The 21454-nt window shown below is 38.9% G+C and overlaps 1 protein-coding gene across 2 annotated transcripts in view; it reads left to right on the plus strand.

Annotated features, from left to right (window-relative positions):
- The first annotated feature begins 1476 nt into the window (after window positions 1-1476).
- The window catches only part of AFTPH (aftiphilin), a 70389-nt gene continuing 50411 nt past the window's right edge, over window positions 1477-21454 (plus strand). For both annotated transcript variants that reach the window (XM_025354560.1, XM_025354561.1), the window contains exon 1: window positions 1477-1735. The gene's annotated coding sequence lies outside the window, so the exon portion shown is untranslated. The remainder of the gene's footprint in view (window positions 1736-21454) is intronic.

Consider the following 21454-nt stretch of genomic DNA (forward strand, 5'->3'; position numbering starts at 1 on the left):
CTTATTTTGATATTTCTGTTTAGTAGAGCTATAAAATGAAAAGCATGTGTTCGTTTAAAATCAATTTCTAGTTTCTACCCACAAATTCAAGCTTGCACACGAGCTAAACCAGCAGGGGGCGAAATACAATAGGCATAAATTTGACAAGCCATATAGATTTTTCTTACTTTAGTGACTGAGCAATAACACAAAATCCAGCATCACCACAAAGCAATTGATACTCCCATTTAAAGGGATGCAGTCTCCGTACATCTTACAGCGATTGAGTAGTAAAGAGACAAATGCGGGTCTATTGGAGCGCTCCGAGTTAATTTGTCTAGAAGGTTGCAGAGGCGGGATAAATCGTGATGAACTGCTATTGTCCTTATCTTTCTCCTGATTTGTATAATTCCTCCACCCAAAGGGGTGGACACTTCTCTGTGCCTGAGGGGGTGTTTTCCATTCTTGTTTCTTTGCGTAACTGCTGAGCTTTGATGTTTCGGAACTATTTTAAATTATTCAAATTACGATGCAGACGTTTGGCAAACATGGGCAGAATGAGGAACCGGCGGGGCTCATGATTTGTAGGACCCCGGGCTCATCATCCGAGACAGTAATAATAATCCTGTAGCCTGTAGTCTGATGGTTACACTGGCCGGTGTTCTAGCAGATATTCATGGTAAAGGAGGAAAGGTAATAAAAACGCAAATAATCAACTGCTCAGGACTGATGATGGAAACAAAATCTGTTACGACCTCTGTTCCAGAAATGCGTTTGAATGCAGAAGTTTATGGTGATCTCTTTAGCTTCACTGGATATTCTCCGGAAGGATCTATGAAAAACGACCACCGTCTCCATCCGTTAGCCAAATTCCGGACTACTATTTTTTTCTTGGTCTCGAAGACGATTTGTCAGTTTGGCGGCTGCGTTCCCACCTTAAATTCTATTTATCGCAATCTCTTGTTATTTGTTAAATACCCAGCTTCTTCCTCTGTGGGCATGAATTTAAAAAGAGGAAGAGACAGGCTGTGACTGAAAAAGTCGTTTTTCGGGGCGAAAAGGGCAAGCTGACGAATGCTCTCTAGCAGGTTTTTCGTAAAACGGGTTCTATATTTCCAAACCTTTACAATTTTATTTGGAGAGCAAGAGACTTAACCCGGTCCTGAGATGAACGTTAACCAGCTGAGAGGAGCACCTGTCCCTCGCCAGGAGCGCAGCCTCAACGGGCGCCTGAGTGCGGGAAGACGTCTATCCCCCTACAGCTCTATGACTCGCAAAGAAGTAAAAGGAAAGGGCAGCTTGCCCGCACCCAAAATGGCGGCCGGCGTTCTGTACGACAGCGCCTGCGCAGGGGTAAGCGTTCTGTGACACCAATTCCCCTGGAGTGTCCTCCCCCACCCCACAGCACCCACCAGCGCCCGGTCCCGACCTAGCCACCTGCGCCCGGAAGTGACGTGTCGGCGGCAGCGGTTCCCCCGCTGCATGATGGGAGAGTGTGTGGAGTGGGCGGGGGGTCTCCGCGGAGGAGGTGGAGGCGGCGGCGGCGGAAGAGGGCGGAGGGTAGTGGGATGGGGGTCCCGCGGCAGCGGTGAAACTCCGGGTGGGCGTCCATGGGGCTGCTGCGCTGACAGGGCTGTGAGCAGCCGGCCTTCCGCTTTCACCAGTTCCGCGTCGGAATAGACGGTCCTTCCCCGGGGAGCCAGTTCCTCCCCGGGCCCCTGAGCCATGCCCATCGCGGCCGCCCCGAAGGAGCCAGGTAAGCGCCGCCGCTCCGCTCCCCTAGCTGCGCCGGGGAAAGAGGGTGTGGGGACCGGGCCCGGCCCAGCAGCCGGACCCTCACCCGGGCCGGGAGCATCTGCCCGCCGCGGAACCGGGGGCTGCGAGGACGGAGCCGGCTCTGCGGGCCTGCGGGCTCCCGGCTTGGGCTCTGCTCTCTTCTGCGGCGAGTGCGGGAACGCCGCTGGTGGCGCCCGAAGCGCACGGCCCCCTCCTCGCCATCCCGAGCACCGGCCGGGGAAGTGGGAGTCCTTCCCTCCCCGGCCACCGCCGGCTCTCCCTGCCCCTTTGCTTCCACCTGCCCAAAGCTCCGCTCTGGCTGCGTTCTCCCGGGAGCTGTTCAGAAGTTTGGGGCTTTGCTCGGGCTTCCTTGCTCTCCCTCCCCCTCCCTCGTGACAGGTGTAAACACTGCCTCCTTCACCGAGGCCCGAGGCTGGCCGCGACCTGAGTGCTGCTTCCAAGGGTCTCTGAAGCAAGCGAATTTGGAATCCTCCAACAGGCAGAGGGAACAGCCCCAAAGCTCACTCATCCCTTCCTGAGAGTACCTTTTCTGCTGTCTTCTTGCACTCTTCAAGAAATTATCTGCGTCTTCTCCCCAGATTGCGTTTGAAAAGTTGAGCCATTATTCTTTAAGCGCCTGGTTTGGCAGGTGCTGCGTCTTGCTTGGGGCAGAGGCAGCGTATGGGGTGAGCGGTGGTAGGGTCCTTGCTCTATTAAGAAAGTAGTGGGGATAGCAAGGTTTTTTTTCCTTGTTGCTTTGTGCAAGTTATAGCTTGGTTATACTGAGTCTTTTCTGTTGGGGCCGAGGGAAGAACTGACTCATACATGTAAATTTTTTTATTGGGCGGGGGGATGAAACAGAAGTAATGGTTCCGTTTCAAAGTTCTCACTTTAGGATAAGTAAAGTAGAACTTTGGTTTTCAACTTTTCCTACGGTGTAAGTCTTCCTTCCACCTCGTATTCCGAGGATTTTCTTTGGTGGAGGGGAGACACAGAGTTTATCTTTGATGTTACACTTAATTGTTGCTTTCAGTTAACCTCTTAGACATTAAAATGTATGCTAAACTCTAGGGACAACAAATGTTTCAACATTATTATGTTAATATAATTAGCACAGTCACGTACATTTTATATGCTTTGCCAGTTTAAATGTTGGCTTTTTTAGTAGTCATTTTTAACACTTTGCAGAGGTATATTTGTTTAAACAAAGTATCTGTAGTAGTCTTAAATTTTGTTCATAAAGATATTTCAGATGGATTAAAAGACAGATCTTGTGTAAAATATGTAGCCCAGCAAATGGCACCTAGCAGATATTCATTAGATCTAGTTGTTCCTCCGTATATCAAATTAGATATATTAGTTGATCTTCAAAGTACATACATATTTCTAAATCTTCAAAAACCTCTGGAAAAAAACCACTACATTTCACATAATATGTAGGGCACTTAAGTTTTAATGTTTGCTGATCTTTTGACCTAGAAACTAAAAAAATAATCCTATATCACAACGAGGATAATAGCATTGATACGTCTTGCAGAATCCAGTTTTCTTTATGAAAATTGTATAATCTGGGTGAATCCCATTATAAAACATCATTTTACATTTTCATTTGTTCTGCTTACAGTTTTTGAAAAACTAATTCAGAAATGTAATGAAATTTGAGTACCAAATAATGTTTTATTTTGTGTGAAATCTAAAGTGCTTTCCTTAGCAGGCAAAGTCTTTGAATAGCATCTCATTAAGGGATTGCCCCTTCTCTCCCAATCCTTCCCCCAAATCTCATAAAAGGAGGCCGCTAAGTATTTAGGTATTTTTAAATCATCATAAATTATTTAAATAAAATGTTTATATTCTAATTTAATGTTACCTACACTTTGTAGGTTAAAAAATAAAGGTTTTTCCCTTATTCTTAGCACTTTCAATTCCTCTTTAAGTAGAATAGTGAACCTTTCTGGCCGGAACTTTGTAAGTATTTTTAGTTTTCACACTATTTTGAAAATCTGGCATTATATGGATTTTACGTATCTCATTTTGGTAATCATTTTCTCTATCAGTTTGTGTATATATCAGATATAGTCAAGTCCTTTTGCAGCTTTATATGATAATTACTAACATATATGAGCAATATATATGTTGCTCATACATATTGCTTCCTGTGAGCAAGATACTTTTCTAAATGCTTTATATACAGTGTACTAACTCACTTAATCCACACAACCTGTAAGGTAGTAAGTAGTAGTATCCCTCATTTTTCAGAGAGGAAACTGAGGCACAGAGCTGTTAAGTAACTTGCCTTAGGTCAAACAGCTGGTAAGTGACACAGCCATTTGATAGACCATTTATATAGTCTCATGCAAAACTATATTGTCTGTGATTTGTGCAGTGTGTAGCAAAAGTATAACAACGTGCATGGGAATGATAAACACCAAGCAGAATAAAGGTGACCTCTGGAGAACTTGAGAGGCATGAAGGATCTAGGAGGGGCCCATGAGTTTACAAACATATCTTTACATCCTTAAAAAAATCTGAAGTTGGCTTCGTAAGAGATTAAGATTTAACACACCTGGGTGATGGTTACTTGATCATTCCTTACGGCCTTTTTGCCCCTAAGGTTTGTATATGCATGAAATTCTTCACAATGAAATTAAAAGTTTAAAGGCTGGGCGCGGTGGCTCACACCTGTAATCCCAGCACTTTGGGAGGCTGAGGTGGGCAGATCACCTGAGGTCAGGAGTTCAAGACCAGCCTGACCAGCATGGAGAAAACCCTTCTCTACTAAAAATACAAAATTAGCTGGGTGTGGTGGCACATGCCTGTAATCCCAACTATTCGGGAGACCGAGGCAGGAGAAACGCTTGAACCCGGGAGGCAGAGGTTGCGGTGAGCTGAGATCACGCCAGTGCACTCCAGCCTGGGCAACAACAAGACCAAAACACCATCTCAAAAAAAAAAAAAAAAAAAGGGACATTAAAAGTTTAGGTATTTAACTTTAAAACATGTATCAAGTTATCACTCTTCTTTCTGCATTGTATATGCTGAAAGAGGACCCGGAAGGAGTTAGTATTATTTTTTGTTGACTTTCTTTTAAAATACAAGGAGCTTCTAAGTTTAAAAAAAAAAAAAATTTTTTTAAATTAATTGGCCTCTCCAGATTCCTCTGCGTTAACTTACCTTGCCTGGGCTCTTCTCTATTGCTGGCAACCATTTAACAGTCCTTTATCACACTCCTAGTTTCTATTTCTGGCCTTACCCTCCTAGCATAGGGGCTCATAGGTCTGTGGATTAGAACTATTCCCAAGAAAAAGAGAAAGGTCAGAACTAAGTGAGGAGGAAGAAAGAAGGTGGGGAAATCACTGCTTATTGATTTGGGAGAATTGAAAAGAGGAGGGAAATAATGATAAGACTCCATCCTGTGGTTGTCAGTCACTGTCACCCTTGTTCCAAATAGCTAACTTCAAGATAAGCCTTGCAAAGATAGATTGCTAATTAATTAAAGGTTAATTTACAGGCACTGTATTAGTGAATAATTCCCGTAGGAAAATTACACAGTACATGGTAATTTACTGTAGGTTCTATTTATGTAAATATTTACAGTATGCCATAAACCATTTCGATTAAATATCTGCTGACACCATGCATGTTATTTTCTTCCTTTCATTCATAAAACAAGTGTCTATTGAGCACCTGCTATTTGTCAGGCCCTGTTGTAGCTGCTGGGGAAACTGAAATGGACAAACAAGAAAAAAAATCTGCCTGCCTACAGCTTCAGTTTCTTTGTGTATATATGTATGTACTCACACGTTTGTGTACGTATTTGGGACAAATAAGCAAATAGCAATAAAATGACAGATGATGTTAAGTATCATCAGAAAAATGGAATCAGTTTTGGGGGATAGGGAGTGGTGAGTTTTTTGCTTTGAACCAGTAGTAAGGGAGGTTGGTGGGGCTTGCTGTTTTATATAGGGTGGAGTCAGAGAAGGCTTAAACCCGAAGAAGGGGAAACAAATAAGAAGAGTGGTAGAGACGGAAGTATGCCTGGAATAGTCAAGGAATTGTGGCAGAGAAGTCCAGGGTGAATAGAATAGGGTGAATAAGTAGAAGAGTAGTACGAATTATGATCAGAGTTAGAGGGTAAGAGGGGCAGTGTTTTAGGGTCCTTACAGAAATTCTAATGACTTAGGCTTTTTACTATGGGGGATAGTAAGTCATTGCAGGATTTTTGAGTAAAGGTGTAAGATAATTTATGTTGTAAAAGGATCTGTCTAGCTGCTATATAGAAAATAGACTATAGGAGTGGAATGTAAGAATAGAAGCAGAGTCAGGAGATAATTGTGTTGATATAGTTAAGAAGAGATGGTAGTGGCATGAACCAAGATGGTAGCAGTAGAGATGGGAAGTGGTAGGACAGTTTCTTGAATTGGAACCTGCAATAATTCCCTCATTTTTAAACTCAGCTTACAGAGGCACTCCCTTCTGAAAATTCAAGGCCCTCGCCACCTATGTTTCTAGCTTAATCCTTGTGCCCTTCATAGATCCTGTGTTCTAACCATATTTTATTATGTGTCTTACTGTTCCTTGACAGGGGCCCCATGCTTTATCTTTAGTGACTACCATTTCCTCTGTCAATTAAATCCTTCCTATTTCAAATTTTCTCCTTATGAAGTTTGTTTTTTGTGGGTTTTTTTGTTTTTTTGTTTTTTTGTTTTCTTTTACCCTTCCTTCTCTTCCCAATCAAGTGTGATATTTTTCTTAGAATCTTGGTAGCCACATTTTACTGCAGTGATGTTTATATTCTGCAAAAAACATATGCATTATTTTTGCTGTTCTCTTGTGTTATTCTCCTTAATTAGTTGTAAGTTTCTTTAAGGTTGAGACTCCTTTTACTCAGTTCTACCACTGTTTTGTATGTAATAGATGCTCAGTAAATAGTGGGCATATACATATTTAAATTTTTTTAAGTAGTCTTATTGCAGAAGCATACAGGAGCATCATAGAAAATAGACAAGCAAAAAAATCACTTTTTTTTTTTTTTTTTTTTTTTGAGACAGAGTCTCACTGTGTCACCTAGGCTGAAGTACAGTGAAGTGATCATGGCTCACTGCAGACCAGACTTCCTGGGCTCAGGCTGTCCTCCTGCCTCAGCCTCCTAAGTAGCTGGGACCATGGGCACACACCACCATGCCTGGCTAATCATTTTTATTATTTGTAGAGACAGGGCCTTGCTATGTTGCCCAGGCTGGAAAAAGATACTTTTAAAAAAATCCCTCAAGCACGTCCGGTGGCTCATGCCTGTAATCCCAGCACATTGGGAGGCCAAGGTGGGCATATCACTTGAGGTTTGGAGTTGGAGACCATCCTGGCCAACATGATGAAACCTGGTCTCTACTAAAAATAGAGAAAAATTAGCTGGGCATGGTGGCGGGCACCTGTAATCCCAGCTACTCAGGAGGCTGAGACAGGAGAATCACTTGAACCTGAGAGGTGGAGGTTGCGGTGAGCCAAGATCATGCCATTGGACCCCAGCCTGGGCAACAGAGTGAGACTCCATCTCAAAACAAACAAAAACAAAAACCAAAAAATCCCTCACTGTTGCAGTGTATATAATAATGCATAGTTTCCTACACATTTTAATGTATTTATATATGTGTACTTTTTACCAAAATGAAGACTTGTTGTACATAGTGTTTTGTAGACCTTTTTGTTTTAAGTCAGTTGGTTTAGTCATCTAAACTAATAGTCAAGGCCATATTCAGATTATTCCCCAGTTCACCCAAAAAAGTCCCCTTGCAACTGATTTACCCAGATCTTTATCTACTTCATATTATGTTTTTCCAGTTATTAAAATTATGAAAAAATAATGTGCTTATTATAGAAAATTTGGGAAAATGTGGGAAAAAAAGTAGAAAGAAAATGGGTGTGTCCATGATGGCAGGAACCCATCTGTTTTAATGCCTGGCACAAAGTAACACTCAATAAATACATGTTAAGAGGGATAATAGAAGAAAAATATCACTGGTCATCATGCTACAAAAAGAAAACTGTTAATATTTTGGTTTTCTTCCTGTTTTATTTTTACTGTGGATATGTGAGTGTGTCATACACATGCATATGAATCATATTACATTGATTTTTTACTTATTAAATTGTGAGCATTTCTCCTTGTTACTAAATTTTCCTTAAAACATGCTTTTTGGCCGGGCACGGTGGCTAACGCCTGTAATCCCAGCACTTTGGGAGGCCAAGGTGGGAGGATCACCTGAGGTCAGGAGTTTGAGACCAGCCTGGCCAACATGGTGAAACCCTGTCTCTACTAAAAATACAAAAATTAGCCAGGCATGGTGGCAGACACCTGTCTTCCCAGCTACTCGGGAGGCTGAGGCAGGAGAATTGCTTGAACCTGGGAGGTAAAGATTGCGGTAAGCCTAGATCATACCACTGCACTCCAGTCTGGGTGACAGAGCGAGACTTTGTCTCAAAACAAAACAAAACAAAACAAAAACACAAAAAATGAGAAGACCGTGCTTTTTAATGACTGTGTAGAATGCCATTTTCAAGTTATCTCTGCTGTTTCCCACTAATGTAGCTTTTCCAGATTTTACCGTCATAGAAGAGCATCTTGGTGAAAAGGTTTGTACATAAATCTTTGACCTTATTGTTGATTATTTCCATAGGATCAAGTCTTAAAAGTAGAGTTATTAAGTCAGAGGGAGAGCCTGTTGCTTTTTAAGAGGTTATAATAAAATCACTCCTACCAGCAGTGGTTGAGTCCCCATCTCCCTCTCATTTCCTCAGATGATCAGTAATATGCAGTTTTTAAATTACAGGAATTTTTATTTTGAATTTAAACTTTTCAGCAGTGTGGAATGTTTGCATAATTTAAATTTTTTGAATGATTTAAACCTGTGATATGCCTTTATTTAATATAAGGTTAATCTTGCTTAATGCCATGCTCTTTTTAAGGTAACCTATTCTGTTAGCAAGTGATTTCAGTATTAAAAAATACAGTACTGTCTTCTAGAACTGTCTTGTCTAATATGGTAGCCACGAGCCAAATGTGTCACTTGAAGTGAAACTAGTCCAAATTAAGATGTGATTTCAGTGTAAAATAGCAGATTTTAAAAACTAATGTGAAATATATCAGTACTCTTTTACATTGCTCATGTTAAAATAATAATATTGTAGATACTTTGGGTTAAATAAAATTTCATCTGTTTCTTTTTAAATGTGGCTACTAGAAGATTTTTAATTGCATATATGGCTTTATTGTCATTTGGCCACGCTGCTCTAGAAATGACACTTTTTATTTAGATAAAAAATATAAGATTAACTTCACTCTTATAGAAAGGAATACATAGATTTTTCTTAATTACATATTACATTTAAACCTCTCAATATATTTTGCATAGTATACATGGGTTGCACAGTAATTTTTCAAGTTACAAGTGTTTGATCACAAACTGTAACTTACTATGGTTCTTATGCTCTGAAAGAAATATGTGTAGGAGGACTTGAGGAATGGTGTTAGGAAACTTACCTGAGGAATTGATCTCTCACCTAAAAATTGAAGGATGTATGGGAATGTCTTAGGCACTGGGACTGTAAGTGCAAAGACCCTGTGACACAAGGAAATGTTAATTATCTACCTTTCAAAAACTGAAAGAAGTCCTAGCCTAGAGCATTGAAAATGGGGGAAAGGAGGAGTAAGGCTGGAGAGATAGGAATGGTTTAAAGTCTTTGTTAACTTTTTTTTTTTTTTTTAAATCTTTATCACAAGAAGAGGATTGGCATGATCAGATTTGACTTTCAAAAAGATTACTTGGGTTGGGTGTGATCGAATACTACTTAGGGAGATTAGTTTAGATGATAATGGCATTTTGGACCAGAGTGGAGTCAGAGGTGAAAAGAGGTAGATATTCCAGAATTGAGGGATTTGTGAGGTGAAATCATTTGTTACAGATATTAAAGGATAAGGAGCTTTGTCAAAGGGGATCTTAAGTTTCTGGTATGGTAACTGGGTTAGAGAGCCCTGGAACATAACCAGCTTTCAGGAAAAAGCTTGAGCTCTGTTCTTGTTAAGCTCAGTTTGAGATCTTTGTGGAATCAAGTGGAGAGGTCTAAGCAGAGAGCTGGCTTGGCTAGGCTGTAAAGATGAATCTGAGAATCCAAGAATATGGTAATTATTAATAAAAGCCTTAGGTAGATGAAATTGTTTTGGGAAAATTGAGTAAGGATGAAACCTAGATAAACTTATATTACTAATTTGAGTGTGTTTAATACCTATGGGAAAATTGGTTTATTTTGCAGCCTATTTTGTGTAAAAATGAAAGCAAGGAGTAAGATCAAATAAGTTTAAATACGTACTATTTGACATATGTGTAATTAAGTAGATAATCTTACATAATGCTTATTTGATTCTTTGGAAACATTTACCTTTATCCTGCAGCAGAAAATAAACTGGGCTTCCTAACTATCAAACAAGCTGAAGACAATTATTAATAGGTATTGCTGTTTTTGCTGTATTAATAGATCTAGGCCAGGTGTGGTGGCTCATGTCTGTAATCCCAGCACTTTGAGAGGCCAAGGTGGGTGGATTCCTTGAGCTCCGGAGTTTGAGACCAGCCTGGGCAACATGACAAAACCCCATCTCTACAAAAAATATAAAAAATTAGCCGGGTATGTTGGCATGCACCTGTAGTCCCAGCTACTGGGGAATCTGAAACGAAAGGATCACTTGAGCTCAGGAGGTCGAGGTTGCAATGAACTGAGATCACACCACTACACTCCAGCCTGGGCAACAGAGTGAGTGAGATCCTGTTTCAAAAAAAAAAAAAAAAAACTAAGGAAAACTTATATAATTATCTTCAAAAATATTGAAAAGGCATTTAAAAACCCATTTGTGATTTTTTAACAAAGCAACTTAAAATAAGAATTACTGAATAATTCTACAATACAATAAAAACATACACCTCAACTCAGAAATCAGTATCTTAATTAAGGGTGAATATTAGATTCCTACCTATCACCATTGTTATGAGACTTGGAAAGGAAAAGTCAGTCTACCCCAATTTGCTAGTGATGTGATAGTATACTATGTAAACACCAAGAACTTTTGTTTATGTAAATAATGCTTGCCAGTTAGACAGGGTGGAAGTGAAGACTACCATTTACATGAACAGAAAAAGGTAAAATACCTAACAATAAACTTGATAAATGTAAAAATTCTGTATTGCTAACAGATTCAATTTTTATGTTATATAAAATGAACAATTCTATATTTAGGTAATAAAAGTGATCCTTCCTGATGAATGAATTGCCACTTGTTATTCTTTAAATCATTTTAAGTGACATGTGATACTTTTCAAAGCAAAACTCCTAGGAGTAGGATTTTTAATATTTGCATACATTTTAGTGAGGCCACAGTTTTTTAAATGGTCGAAATAAATAGTGTTTCTGCCTTAGCCACCCTCCCAAGTGAGTTTTTTGGTGTTTTCTTCTTGGTGATTGCTTAAGGTTTGTAGTATTTTCAGTTTCGCTGTGGTTTTTCATCTCTCATCTTGTTTATTGTGTGGATGCAAAAATGTTGACCTGGAGTATTTGCAGCTAAAATACTTCTGCTACAATGACACTCAAAATCTGAAGCATCGATTTATTTTCTTAAGGCTTTTGTTTTTAGTGGCTATTTATAAAAAGCAATGAACTTATTAAGAGATAATTTAACTATTTTTATACTGAATGCTTTTTATACTTTTCACTATTTTTGATAATATCTTCATTCCAAAAAAAAATTACTAAGAGATTCAGGTATCAAAAATTTGTATTTTCTCTCACCTAAAGCCCAAACAGAATATTTGAGTATTCATCACTTCATCACTTCTTTCTTCTTTTCCATATTTCAGATTCTGGGCCAGCAGATGGTAGTTTTCTGTCTCATTAGGTTTCATAAGTTTACACAAAGCACAGGGCAAGTGTTACATGTAAATAAAAAGTTCAGATTTTAATCAGATTAGCAGTGACCCTGGTTTCTGGAAGTAGGGAAGTTTTTGGATGGTGCTGCTGTTCACATAAGCATTTCTTTGTGTTCATCTGCAAGTGAAACTGTGATTAATTCTTTAAGCTTGTTTTTTTTTTTCTGAGAATTCCTTAACATTTAAATTATATACTAATTATAAGTGAAGCTTCAAAAAGGAATAAACAAATGATTTCATAAGCTTTCTAGCTAAGTAGAAAGTAGTAATATTTCCAAAGTGGAATTTCCCATATCTACAGCTGTATCGAATACTTATGTATTGTTTCAAAAATTGTCACAGTGCTTAAACTTTGATCCTTTTAAGTAAATTTTTCAAGTTTCATTTTTAAGAAGAGTATTGAAGATTTAATATTGTGAACTCGTTTTTGAAATCTTAAAGATGTTAAGTTTCTTAGTGGTAGTCTCAGATAAATGTGTACAACACAACTTTAAAATATTTATACAACCAAATCATAAGAGAAAACATTTTTGTAGGAAAAAGTACTGTTGCAGTGATTTACCTATATCAATGAGTTTAGCAGTTCAGTTTAGAAACATTTAGGTCATCCCTGGAGGTATAAAGTCCAATGGCATTCCTATACTCTGGGAACTTAACACAAAGATTCTCAACCTTAGCTATCCCATTTAGTATCAACTTCGAAACTTTGAAAAATATATAGATGTTTGGGTCTACCCATTCTATTAGAGAAAAAAGTTAATACAAAGCTAAGGTTGAAAACCTATTAGGGGAAAAAACCATGGAAACAAATGTGATTTGCTTTGTTAAATGTAATAGGAAGTAGATATAAAGGAGGATTAATTCAGACAGGAAACTTGATACAATGAAAAGAACACTGGTTTTGATGTTAGAGTCCCACTTTCCCTACTTATTCTTTGTGGGACCGTGAACAGATTATGTCACTTGTTTCTTCCTCTGTAAAATGGGTTTTTGTGATTAAACTGAATGTATGAATAAACTGGTGTACAAATAAGTACCTTGCACAGTACCTGTCACATAGTAACTTAGTAAGTATAGGTGATCTCGCTTCTCCAGACTTCATAGAAAACTTCATGCTTGAATAGAATTTTGAAGGCTTAGTCAGTGGGTTCTCTGGACATATAAGAACAATACATTAGGCCGGGCGCGGTGGCTCAAGCCTGTAATCCCAGCACTTTGGGAGGCCGAGACGGGCGGATCACGAGGTCAGGAGATCGAGACCATCCTGGCTAACATGGTGAAACCTCATCTCTACTAAAAATACAAAAAACTAGCCGGGCGAGGTGGCGGGCGCCTGTAGTCCCAGCTACTCGGGAGGCTGAGGCAGGAGAATGGCGTAAACCCGGGAGGCAGAGCTTGCAGTGAGCTGAGATCCGGCCACTGCACTCCAGCCTGGGCGACAGAGCGAGACTCCGTGTCAAAAAAAAAAAAAGAACAATACATTAGAAGAAATGACATGTGTGACAACTTAGAGGTAACAGTGCCAGTGGAGGATCCAGAGGTAATTTTGTCTGGCTGGAACAAAGAGGGAGTCTCTTAGCCACGTTGGCTAAGATACAGAGTTTTAAGCAGACTGCAGTAATCCTGGCCAAAAATAATGAGGCCCTGACAAGGTGTAGGTTGTGGATTAAAACAAATACAGTAAGAGATGTTAAAGAGGTAGAAACTTGATTGATTTAATTTGTGGTAGAGGGGGAGCAGTCAGGGGTAACACTCAGATTTCTAGACTTAGAATTCAGAATATAGTGTAGGAACAAGTGGTTTCTGTTTACCTTTTGAGTAGAGGTTGAATTCAGTCTTGGAACTGGGGAATATGGGATGTCTCTGAGACCTCTAGGTAGAGAGATTTTAAAAAGGCATTTGGGTAGGTAGATCAGGAGGTCAGACATATAGATAAGGTTTGAGCATTATGAACAGATAAAAACAAAAGGGGGATGAGATTTCTCAGTGATAAGATATGGGGAAGTGGCTGGGCATGGTGGCTTATGCCTGTAATCCCAGCACTTATGGAGGCCAAAGTCGGTGGATCACCTGAGGTCAAGGAGTTTGAGACCAGCCTGGCCAACATGGTGAAAACCCATCTCTACTAAAAATACAAAAATTAGATGGGAGTGGTAGCACATGCCTGTAATCCCAGCTACTGCTTGGGAGGTTGAGGTGGGAGAATCGCCTGAACCCAGGAGGCGGAGGTTGCAGTGATCGTGCCACTGCACTCCAGCCTGGGCGATAGAGCAGAGCAAGACTCCAGCTTAAAAAAAAAAAAATAGAAGCCAGGGCAATCAGATTCATTGACGGAGAAAGGATAGGATAAAAGGAGAATCAAAAGAGAATTGCCAGCAGGGTGTGGTGGCTCAAACCTGTAATCCCAGCACTTTGGGAGTCCAAGGTAAGTGAATTGCTTGAGCTCAGGACGTTGAGACCAGCCTGGGCAACATGGCAAAACACTGTCTTTACAAAAAATTTAAAAATTAGCTGGGCATGGTGGTATACACCTATAGTCCCAGTTATTTGGGTGGCTGAAGTGGGAGGATTGCTTTAGCCCAGGAGGCAGAGGCTGCAGTGAGCCATGATTGCACCACTGCACTGCAGCCAGGGCAAAAGAAGGAGACTCTGTCTCAAAAAAAAAGAAGAATGCTTTTCAGAAATGCTTTTTCACTTAAAAATGTATTTTAGACACTTTCGCCTATTAGTAATATAGCTTTCTTTTTTTTAATGGCTGCACTTTTTATTTACCCACTTCTTTATTAATAGATTAAGTTTTCAGCTGCTTTTAAAAAAAATTGAACAAACAATACTGAAATTAATACTTTGTGGAAATATCTTTGTATATTTGCATGAATGCATCTGTAGAATACATCTTTGCAGATGAAATTGCTTAGTCAAAAGAATGGAAACAACAGACACCAGAGCCTACTTGAAGGTGGAAGGAGGGAAGAGGGTGAGGATGGAAAAACTACCTGTCGGGTACTAGACTTATTACTTAGGTGATGAAATAATTTATACACCAAACCCCCATGACACACAATTTACCTGTGTAACAAACCTGCATATGTACCCCTGAACGTAAAATAAAAGTTTAAAAAATTAAAAATTTAAAAAACTCACTAAAATGTTTGATATGCTACTAAACTGCAATAGGGTGCGTGAGCCAATATATACTCCTACCAATAGTATCTTTTAGAGAACTTTTACATTGTAGATGCTGCCCCAGAAAAGTTAATGTTTGCAAACTTAAACAATTGCTAAATGCTTTCTGAAAGTGAAAATCGTTAAAATTTGCCAAAGTGTTCAAGTTTTATGTTATGTTTGTATTTTTTTTAAATATTATCCTTAAAGTAGCATGCTTCCTAGATTGAAGGTAGTATGAATTTGAAAAATAGTAATTTTCATTTATTACTTTTATGCAAAATTCTGTAAAGAGAAAACGAACACTTTTATTTTATCAAATACTTGGTTCGTTGAAATAATGTAATTTAAGAATGCATTTTGTTTTTGTAAGCATCAGAATCAGGGAGGAATTCTTTGTTTTAAAAGAAGCCCTGTTCCCTCCTCTCATATGCTGGAAGTAATAATTAGATTTAGAGGAATTGGATCAAAAGGAAAGAATACTTTTTTATACTTTGTATTAAAACCTATTTCTGGTTTGTAAAATCAGTTTAGAGGGTCATGACCAGCTTTTAAGAAAAAATGAAATAGAACTAAAAATCAGAGTACGTAGAGAGTAAGGGTAGCCGGGCGCGGTGGCTCAAGCCTGTAATCCCAGCACTTTGGGAGGCCGAGACGGGCGGATCACGAGGTCAGGAGATCGAGACCATCCTGGCTAACACAGTGAAACCCCGTCTCTACTAAAAATACAAAAACTTAGCCGGGCGAGGTGGCAGGCGCCTGTAGTCCCAGCTACTCGGGAGGCTGAGGCAGGAGAATGGCGTGAACCCGGGAGGTGGAGCTTGCAGTGAGCTGAGATCCGGCCACTGCACTCCAGCCTGGGTGACAGAGCGAGACTCCGTCTCAAAAAAAAAAAAAAAAGAGAGAGTAAGGGTAAATGCTGTTTGGCGAAATTTTTTTTTTTTAAATGTATGTTGGGTCATCACGTAAAATGTATTTCTTCTGTGAGTCACGGGAAAAATGTGTGAAAAATTCTGCTTTATATGACAGGCCAATTCTCAAGTTGTTTCTAACCAGATGTATTTGGTACATTGCAAATAATAAATGTTATATATTTTTTTCTTTTATCCTTTTGCCTTTCTACCTCTCAGGAAAAAGTAAAACTTTAAACTGAGTAAAAACACCATTTAAAAAGGTCAACCAGCTAGGAATTTGTTCACCATGGAATTCCTTCCATAGTTTTTGTGGGGTTACTAGTATCGGCAGACCCATTTGTGGCATTACCTGTATACACTCCACACGCATACACTCTTGAGCACTATTTTGGAATGTGTTTGTATTTGATTTTTCAGGTATACAAAGTTTGTTTTATAATAATTCCCTGAAGAATATCATGTGTGCTATTATCTGTGGATCATTTATGACTGTCTTTAAGTTTGGTTAATTGTTTTGTTTCCTTCTGTCACTTCATTGCCTCCAGGTCATCTTTTTCTCTTAATTGATGGGTGGTAAGAAAACAAATTAAAGTAAAATTAATAGCACCTGGCAGAGACTTAATTTGTGCGGTAAATCTGCTGTTACGTAGATCATATTTTAAGGCCAAATTTGTGAGTTGTAGATTATATTGGACATTGTTGCTTACTTTCTTATTGGCTCAGATAATTGAATTCTAATTGCATTTGGTTGAAGTTTTATAACCTTTAGTAGATGCTTCCTTCTCTAAGAGGTGAGTTGCTCTCATGGTGGGTGTTTGTGATGTAGAAAGCAGCACTGTTGGCCAGGCGCAGTGGCTCACGCCTGTAATCCCAGCACTTTGGGAGGCCGAGGCGGGCAGATCATGAGGTCAGGAGATCAAGACCATCCTGGCTAACACGGTGAAACCCCATCTCTACTAAAAATAGAAAAAATTAGCCAGGCGTGGTGATGGGCGCCTGTAGTCCCAGCTACTCAGGAGGCTGAGGCAGAAGAATGACATGAACCTGGGAGGTGGAGCTTGCAGTGAGCTGAGATCTTGCCACTGCACTCCAGCCTGGGTGACAGAGGGAGACTCTGTCTCAAAAAAAAAAAAAAAAGAAAGCAGCACTGTCAGAGGAATGGCAGCTGCCACAGCGTACATTTTTAGGTTACAGACTAAAGTATTTTTTTCATTTTGAAAGTCCACGCAGTAGTTTGTTATTTTGTTTTTCTGGGAATTTTTTTCTCAGACTACACTAGTCACTTGAGGTTTAACTTAGTCTTGACCAGAATGCTAATTTAAAACTTTACAGCAAGAAACTTATTTTGAAGCATGTCAGCTGTTCATGTCAGCTGATTGCAAAATCTTCTGTGGGAAATTTTTCATGTAGTGTTAAAGCAAGTCCTGGGGAGCGGAGAACAAGAAAAATTAGTTGGACTATCCAGAGTGTAGCATTATGCTCTGGCGACACTCGCTGACACCTCTGCTTATGCTGAGGAATTGTCTCAAATCAAAGCACATATTCATGATAGCAGGTCTGTTAAAAACTTCACTACACTTTGGGAGGCCGAGACGGGTGGATCACGAGGTCAGGAGATCGAGACCATCCTGGCTAACACGGTGAAACCCCGTCTCTACTAAGAAATACAAAAAACTAGCCGGGCGAGGTGGCGGGCGCCTGTAGTCCCAGCTACTCGGGAGGCTGAGGCCGGAGAATGGCGTGAACCCGGGAGGCGGAGCTTGCAGTGAGCTGAGATCCAACCACTGCACTCCAGCCTGGGCGACAGAGCGAGACTCCGTCTCAAAAAAAAAAAAAAAAAAAACTTCACTACAAATTTTTGTCATTTAGCTAGGGTGTTTTGCAGCTTGCATATAATGTACTGCCCCTCTTAACATACTTTCTCTTTAGGCATGTTGCAGCACAAATGACTGGGTTGTTTTTCCCACATTCATCACATTTCAGGCCAGCCTCCCTCAAATCCCACTTATTTACCTTGATTAAATTTGGATATTTCATAACTTATTTGGTAAAGCACCAGGAGACCAGAGGTGTGGTTATATAAATCTAATTGGAGTGTGGGTGAGTTGGAGCGCAATTCAAGAGTGGTTAGGAGAATAAATGCCCCAGCAAGAATGGTGATAATATATTTAGTTCCTGCTGTGAGCCAGGCTCTGAGGATGCAGTGGTAAACAACAGAGGTCTATGCCTACACAACATTTACAGTCGTTTGAGCTCAAATAAAGTAACTCTTGAAAGAGCAATTTCAGTAGAGTGGTAGCATGGAAGCCAGATTGTGTTGAGTTGAGAAGTGAGTGGGAAGTTAGGAAGTCGAGCGAGTGAATAGGCACGTCTCTTTCAAGAAGCTTGGTGGTGAGAAGGAGAAGAGCTAGGCCGCACAGAAGAGAGGAGGATTTTGTTTTGTTTTGTTTTGTTTTGTTCTGATTTGTTTTGAATTTGGAAGAGGCTGAACGTTTATAGGAAAGGATCAATAGTGATGGAAAAAATTTTAAAGCCCCTGAGCAAGCAATTGAGAAGAAAAACAGAAGGTCCAGGGATTATCTGTACGCAAGATTATGGATGTAAGCAAGATTTTAGTGAAGGGACGTGAAATCAAGCAGTTTCTGCCTTTCAGATTCTATTTGCATTGCAGACTTTAAGGGATATGAGAGTAGAGAATTAGAGTGACTAATTTATTCTGCATCTATATGATAGGAGCTGAGAGTCCTAGGGCAAAAAAATGTTTTCCAAGGGCTAATCCATCTATCCTCATGGCTGCTTCTATTTTGTTGCCCTTGTTATCAATAGTTATCCAATGTTATGTATTCAATTTTATGTTAAAGTACCTTTTGGGAAAAATAGCTAGTAAACTCTCAAATATGGTCAGCTGATATGACGAGTTAAAGGTACAACAATCTCTAATATTTTTATCTTGTTTAATTTTTACATGAAACTATCCAAATGCAAATAAAATGTGTTGTTATGAATTTGTGTAGAAGGTTAAAATGTTCAGCAGAAGAAAAACTTTTTCATGGAAATTTTTGAAAACCGACTTCTCTCAAATAACTCATTGCTGTTTAGCAAGGTGATTATCACTTGAAAAGTGAAAGTGTGTTGCTGCTCATGTAACTGACTTATATATATTTTTACTTTTATGGGTCAATTGTATTGACATCAAAACTAGAAAGACAAAATATTTTGTTATCACTATTGACAGTGTGGCTTTTTTTAGGGTGATCAACTTCAGTATAAAGATATTTTGCTGCTCATTTTCATTGTTTGCTCATGTTTGGTACTATGTACACTAATACTGAAACAAGATATTTGCTGCTTGGCATTTTTGTTGGTTATACTGTACTTTCTCGTCTTGTAAAAATCTTTCTCCTTCCAAATTACTCAGCGGTTTCAGAAACGTTTTTCTGAACCACTCAGAAACCTTTTTGTGAGAATTTTTATAATTGTAATATTTGCTGTCAATCACGTCTAATATTTTAAGACATGTATAAAATATTTGATTAGCTTGTGATTAATTCATCACTTACTAGTTATGCTACCTTGCAGGATTACTTAACCTCTTTGAGCTTTTATTTCTTCATCTTTAAAATGAAGCATTTCTACCTCATATGATAGTATGAGGAGATAATTGAGATAATTCACGAGTTCTCTTCATATAATATTGGCCCATAGTAAGCACTCAGTAAGTATTAATAATGACATTGGTGTAAACACGGAGTGAAAACACATGGAAGATACTATTTATTTAACAAATGTCATCTTAAATAATGTACATTATGCACTTGGTGACTTAGTGACATACAGTTGGTGTCTGATATCTTGGGTTTTTGTTTTTAGGTTGGCAAGTTAATTAGAGGCTCTCCTTGTATTTGTTAGTTTCTGTTGCGCTAATATGCTAAGAACAAAAGAAAAAACACCCAAAAAGTAAAAACAATTATTTCTCTAGATTTTAAAATTTAGAGCCATGAAAACAACTGTGATATCATAGCATTCTAAATATATTGAAAACCAAAAAGTTAACTAAAACCCAAATCTTCATGTGGTTCAGAAGAAGGGCTCTTTTCTACTTCTTTATGACTCTCAAGCAGAAATGTAGGCTGGGCAAATTCATTGAAGTATATTTTGATATTACCTTAAAGTTTCCATAAGGATATTATAATAAAGGTTTTTAATAATTTGAACTACTCTACACCAGACAATACTTGTAATGTAAATTGATGTTGTTAATGCTTATATAATATTTTCATTCATTTTTCTAAAGAAAACACAGTTTTTCTTTTTTGTTTTTTCCTTTATTCACCCAAATGACTCATTATAAACCTTGGACATACTGTGGTAAAAAGCTGGTGATTATTTTTTGCCATCCATTAAATATACTTTGCTAATGTCGTTGATACTATTGAAGTCATTAGCATATTTCAGATACAGTTGTTTTTCTTCTCCCTTTTCTTATCATCATCCTTCTTTCTACAATATCTTCTCCTTCACCCTCCATCCTAGTCCCTATAAAAATAAGTTGAGAGTGAAGGGCCCTGGGTGAAGCTGGATTGTATAATCTAGGTCAGTTTATCTGTGCTTGAAAGATGATGTGCACATTGATACAGCTGAGCTGATACCCTGTAAAGAATGGGAGTTTCTCCCAGTTAAGCAGTGTGTGCTGTACATTTTTAGCTTGTCTGGAAGGAACTCTCGATGTTTGATTCTGGAAAGATTGCTAGAGGACCTCTTACTTAGAGACACTCTGCCCGCCTCAAATGTGAGCCCATGGACCTTTAGGGTGCATGATACTGTGTGTGGATGATAGGGGGTAGGAGGGTACCAGGGATTAACTACGCCTTAGAGGAATATGTAGGGAATACCCTATGTATTTCCCACATACGATGAATCCTTTCCATCCCAACCAAGCACCTTCTAAATTCTTGTGGTTGTTCATCTAACCAAATAGGAGCTACAGGCAGTTTACTTCAAGATACCAGTGAGACCTTCTGAGTTACATTTTTCTATTTCACTTCAAAACTTCCATCTTTTAACAGACTAGTAACTGGACCCTCGAGTTTGTTTAGAGGTTATGATCTCAGTCCTTCAACCTTGGGCTTCAGATTTAGTTTGTTATCAGCACCCCCCATCCCCCATGCCCCCAAGCCTATGAAATTATGTAGTTATATAAGTCAAGTTTTATATTTTCTAGGGATTAGTTATAAAAATTGGCAATCAAGTTAACTTCAATAAAGTCAATGTATCTTTAGTGTGGTTATGAATATTTTTCTTAAGTGACTTATTCTTTGAGTGACCTTTTAAAATATAGAGTCATATGAATGTTTGTGCCAATTAAGCAAACATTGACTTAGATTTTGTTACAGATAGATTATTATTTTAGCCACAGAGTTGGTCAAAGTTAAAATATAATGGTAGTTGATCATTTACTTAGTGCACAGAATGTGCCAGGTCCTGAAGGTCTGGTATAGTTTTAGTACGTATTATCAAACAGTTTTCTAAGTATCTGTACCAGTTTATACTTCCACCAGTAAAGTGTGGGAATCACAGTTTCTCCATGTCCTTACCAAAAGTGGCTATGGAGAGAAAAATTTTATTTTAGTCATTCTGGTAGATGTATAGTGGTAT

The sequence above is a fragment of the Theropithecus gelada genome, chromosome 13 (genome assembly GCF_003255815.1).
Source record: "Theropithecus gelada isolate Dixy chromosome 13, Tgel_1.0, whole genome shotgun sequence".
In the NCBI taxonomy this organism is placed as follows: Eukaryota; Metazoa; Chordata; class Mammalia; order Primates; family Cercopithecidae; genus Theropithecus; species Theropithecus gelada.